Here is a 6000-nt window from a genome sequence, read left to right as displayed (position 1 = left end):
GGCAAAGGACACCATCAAAAGGACAAAATGGCAGCTCACAGTATGGGAAAAGATTTTTACCAACTCCACATTCAATAGAGGTCTAATATCTAAACTATATAAAGAACTCAACAAATTATAACCCAGAAACCAAATAATACAATTAATGAGTGGATTACAAATCTAAACAGAATTCTCAGGTGAAGAATGTCAATGGCTGAAAATCACTTAAAGAAATGCTCAACATCCTTAGCCATCAGGCAAATGAAAATCAAAATTACTTTGAGGGTCCATCTTACACCTGTCAGAGTGGCTAAGATCAATAACACAAGAGATAGCTCATGCTTGCAAGGATGTGGGGTGAGGGGAGCACTTCTCCATTGCTGGTGGGAGTGCAAACTTATATAGCTACTATGGAAATCAGTATGTCATTTCCTCAGAAAAACGGGAAATCATTGTGCCTCAAAGACCAGTTATACCACTTGAACATATACCCAAAACATACTCCATCCTATCACAAGGACACTTGCTCAACTACGTTCATTGTGGCTTTATTCATAATAGCCAGAAACTGGAAGCAATCTAGATGTCACTCAACTGAATAATGAATAAAGAAAATGTGGTACATTTACACAATGGAGTATTACTCAGCTGTTAAACAATGACATGAAATTTCCAGACAAGTAGAACTAGAAAAAAATCATCCTAAGTGAGGTAAACCAGACCTCAAAAGACTAATATGGTATGTATTCACTTATAAGCAGATATTAGCTGTTAAGTACATGATAAGCAAGATACAATATGGAGACCAAGAGAGTCTAGGCAAAGAGGAGTGTTCTAGGAAGGATGCATGGACCTCCCTTGGAAAGGGAAATAGAATAAATTCTGTGGGTGGACTTGGGGTCGATGGGCATGGGAGCAGGAATGATCAGGTTGGGTGATGGAGAGAGTGTGGGGAGAGACAGGCTAGAATTAGGGGCGTGTGGTGGCAGTGTGGAAGCCTAGTGCAGTGGAAGCTTCCTGGAGTCTATGAAGGTGACACTAGTTAGAACTCCTACCAATGGAGGATATAGAGTCCGAATCTTTTGTAGTCAGGCAAGGGTTCCAGTAGTGGGACTGGGCTACCGTTGGTTGAATTTTTAGCAGAGGAGGTCCCTTGGAGATCCCCAAACATCCCAGGCTGATGCTAGGACAGAAAATCACTCTGAAACTGACAGTGGGACCTCACGTTGCTTAGGACAACATCCACACAGCTCACTGAACATAGAGAGGCCAAGCTAGTGCTTGTGTGGAGCTTTTGCTCCTATGTTCTAGTCTCTTTGTCATTATTTGGTACTCTGCAGGCTATGGAAAGAGAAGCCTAGGCACTAGTCCAGCCAGAAAACCCTCACCTACAATCTGTTCTGTCTGCAAGATGTGTTAGGGCGATGGGGTCACAGAACTTGTGGGAGTGGAAATCAATGTTTGGCTTAACTTAAGGCCTACAGGGAACCCAAGCCCTACATGGCCTGGACATCCAGGAACCAGAGATCTAGAGTAGAAGAATCAAACGCAATGGAAAAAGTCAGAGGAATGATTCCTAATGATATTCTGCTATTCTCAAAGATCATTGCCTTGTCCACTCATCATCAGAGACATCCTCTGGTAGTGATAAGAGTGGGTGCAGAGACCAACAACCATACATTATGTAGAGAGTCTAAATTGTAGGTCTCAGTCATGTCTCTTCCCTAGGAGACTGGGGAATCCTAGTCGGGGGATTGTAGAAGTCAGGAATGGAGGAGACCAGGAAAAATGGCCCACTGAATCAACTAAGTGGGGCTCACATGGCTTCACAGAGACTGAAGAGTCAAGCATGAGGCCTACAAGGGTCTGCACTAGGTCCTCTGCATATATGCTATGGCTGTTGCCTTAGTGTTTTGGTGGGTTTCCTAATAGTAGGAGGAGGTATATCTCTGACTCCTTTGCCTTGCCCAACTTCGATACAAGGGCTTTTGCCTTGTCTTAATTTTTTTGTATGTGTGGTTTGACTGTCATCTCTTGGAGGCGTGCTGTTTTCTGAAGAGGAATGGAGGAGAAGTAGAACTTGGGGAAAGAGGAGGGGGGAGGGATCTAGGAGGAGTGGAGGGAGGGGAAACTGTAGTTGTGATGTGTCGTATGAGAGAAGATTCTGTTATCAGCAGTAGGAATATGCTGGCTTTGAGGAATCAGACGTTACTGACAGAATGTAGATGTTTATGTAGAGAACTGATGATGTACATCAACTGTGTCATGGGTAAAAGAATTAAATATTTATTTGAACACACGTATCAGATTATGTGACATTGTGAACCTTCCAGGATTAGGAGGAGGGGACCATGGAAAATGAGTCACTGGTGCCTCTAGCAGACTATACCCTCTGATTTCAAATCCAGCTTTCTGTCCCAGCACATAGTGTATCTGGTTAGCTAAGAGGTTGAGTGCCCTTCTCAGGAAGATGAACATTGAGTTCCTGAGTCCTGGATGGTGGGGCTCAATGACCTTTCTCTTTCTATGCATAGGTGACAGTAGGACCTAATTTTTTTTATCCTGGTAAGTAAGCCTGGTACTGTCACAATCCAGGAACTTACATTTCTTTCTTTCTTTCTTTCTTTCTTTCTTTCTTTCTTTCTTTCTTTCTTTTTTTTTTTTTTGTGCTCTCAGAACACTCTCTTTATTTTTTTAAAAAATTTTTAAAAATTTATTTTTTATTAACTTATTCTTGTTACATCTCAATGGTTATCCCATCCCTTGTATCCTCCCATTACTCCCTCCCTCCCATTTTCCCCTTACTCCCCTCCCCTATGATGGTGCCTGAGGGGGACTTCCTCCCCCTTTATATGCTCATAGGGTATCAAGTCTCTTCTTGGTAGCCTGCTATCCTTCCTCTGAGTGACACCAGGTCTCCCCATTTCTTTTTAGACCTTTCTTCTTAGAACTGGGACTAATATATTCCTCTCCTAAAGGTTTCTATTGTCTCCAATGTCTGCTTCCAAATTGAGATGATGATGAACCTTGTCAGATGTTCAGTGGAACTTTTGTTAAAGTTAGTTTGTGCACTCACAATCAATCATACCATTATCCACGAAGCATCTATTCTATGGCTGCAATGTACAAAAACTGCACATTCTCATGTCCTGGAGATATTGTGTAGAGGTCTTGGGAGGGATCCATGGATTCACATGAAGGCGATACCACTGGGAATGCAGAGACAAGAGAAGATGCTGACATGGCCTGTCTTTGATGTGGCTAAGGGAAGGAATACGATGTTTCTGCTCAGAGTGGCTAGAGCAGGGCAGGACAGAGGGGATTCTGTATGGAAAAAGCCTCATGGCAAAAACTATGGGGTGTCCAGAAAGAGGCCACAAAGCCCAGCATTGGAGCCAAGGCCACAGGATCTATCTGAGCCATAGAGTCAACATCCCTGAGGGTGAAGTCAAGGAGGAAGAAAGTTGAATGCACACTCTGGATCCATCCTGGTCCTGCCAATCACCATTTGTATCATGAGGATGTTTATCTAAAAACACTTCTTGGATGATTTCTTGTAGCTTTTGTGTAAGGATACACCCACCTCAGGGCCTGTTGAGTGGTGTCCAGTTTTACTCAAGAAAGGTCATATTCATGTTTCTCCTGGGATTCACATTCATTTTTTGTCTTTTTTTTATTCTCCCAAGTGTCCCGAATAATAGGATAAATTTTATTCTTTCCTGCATGATAGGTTACAGGCTTGTAAAGGTTAAAGGAGACTTATGAGACTGACTGCTGCCTAGCAGGTGCAACATAAAAATTCCATCATGCTTTGTTGAACATTTATTATTGGTTTTTAATTGACATATAGTCGCTGTAGCTAGTTCCAAGTATCATGAAAAGAATCCTTTAAGCCTATCATATGCTTTAGTTATCTTCACTGTTCATCCTGTTCTGATTGTTCCCTTCTCCTCCTTGCTAATACCTACTTGTGGCTTTATATATCTGTAAAAAATCAAGGGGCTACAAAGAAGAGAAATCAGGCATCTTTGTGTTTTTAATATTTTTTTTCATCTAACAAATTGTACCATTTTTAAGCAAATGGTATATTTTATTTTACTTTATGTCTGAATAAAATAGAATTATGTATGCATAGCACATTTTCATTATCTCATCACCTGCTGATAGATACTCAGGCTCATTCTATAACTGCATTATTTCTGCATATGGTCTCACAAATGTTTTTTTGGAATATTGCTGATTTTATTCATATACACATAAATAGTAGGGTTGGTTCTTTTTTTTTTTTTTTTTTTACCTCTTCACACCAACTTTCATGGTGTTCACATTTTCATCGTGAGTATATAAGGGTTTCTTCTTACCTACACCCTCACTAGTATTTGTGGCCATCTGGTTTGTTGTTGATGGCCTTTCTGGGTAGATTGAGAGGGAATCTCTAAGCAATTTTAATTTGCATGTCTCTTGTGGTTTAAGATACTGAATCTGCTTTAAAATACTTATTAAATATTAGTATATTATTTTTGCAGAACTCCTTTTACCTCATTACCCATTTATTGAGTGGATGATTTGTTTTATTGGTGTCTATTTTCTGTAACTCTATATATTCTAGATGTAGATCTGTAGAATCTATAATCAACAAAGATTTCTCTTATTCTTTAAATTGTATCTTTAATTCAGTGATTTTTTTCTATATTAAAAAGTATTTCAGATCCGGGCACTGGTACTCAGAGAGACAGAAGCAGGCAGATTTCTGTGAGGTCAAGGACAGCCTGTCTACAAAACAAGTCCAGGACAGCCAAGGCTACCCAGAGAAACCTTTTCTCAGAAAATAAACAACAACAACAACAACTGACAAAACAAAGAAAGCGTTTGTTTTACTCAATTCTGTTTGTCAGTCCTTGGCATATACTTTTTTTTGAAAGTTCTTACCTATTTTGTATCATTTTGTCTGTTTTTCTATGGGCATTTCAAACTTTCAGGTCTTACATTTTAAAGGCATTTAATCCACTTTGAATTGCTATTCTGCTGGGTAGAGATCCTAACTAGGCTATTTATTTTTGAGACAAAGTTTCACTGTGTAGCCTAGGCTGTCCTGGAACAAATCTCCTAGACAAGGCTGGCCTCTAATTCACAGAGGTCACCTGCCTTTGCTTCTTGATTGCTAAGATTGAACCTGGCTAGTCTTTTTTGGATGGATAGCCAGTTTCCAAACACTGTTTTTTTTGAAGAAGCTATCTTTATTCCAATGTATATTTTTGAGGTGCTCTTTGAAAATTGGGTGGCAGCAGCCGTGCGAGTTTTCCTTCTAGGTCTTCTAGGTCACTGGTGTTCATGTCTGTATCTGTAGCATTAACATTCTGTTTCGTGTGTGTGTGTGTGTGTGTGTGTGTGTGTGTGTGTGTGTGTGTGTGTGTGTGTTTGCTACTATGGCTCTCTATTGTAATTTGAGACTAGGTGTTGTGATCTAACCAGCAATTTTCCTTTAATGCTTAGGATATTTTTTGTTATTTGAGGTCTTTGTATTCCACATGAATTTTACGATTCCCACTCCACAGCCAGCTCTGTGTTGAAAGTCATGGGACTACGAGTAGAGTTCTGTTGAATCTGAGGATCACTATGGAAACAGTCATTTACACAATAGTGATTGTGTCAATACATGATCATAGAAGACAGTTTGCTGCCTGAACAGTCACCCAAAACTTTCTATAACATTGGAGCATCATCTTCAGCCTTCAGAATTCTGTCTGTGGTGGAAATCATTTTGCCCAGTGGCTGGTTTGCTGCATTTGAAGCCATCTCCATAAAGAGGCTCTTTGATGCTCATCATCTTCTTTGAGGAAGGCTGAGTGTTTCCAGGAGTTAACCTGTCTTATGTCAAAGGTTCTTTAAAAAAAAATCTTTAAATGCCATACACTGTATTTGATTTCTGTGTGTGTGTGAGAAAGTATTGGTGGCTGTGTGCCACGGTGTGTGTAAAGAGATCAGAAGAAAGCTTTCTAGATCAGTTCCTTTTTTTGT

The sequence above is a fragment of the Acomys russatus genome, chromosome 5, assembly GCF_903995435.1.
Source record: "Acomys russatus chromosome 5, mAcoRus1.1, whole genome shotgun sequence".
NCBI lineage: Eukaryota > Metazoa > Chordata > Mammalia > Rodentia > Muridae > Acomys > Acomys russatus.
Note: the sequence above shows the minus strand (reverse complement) of the source record.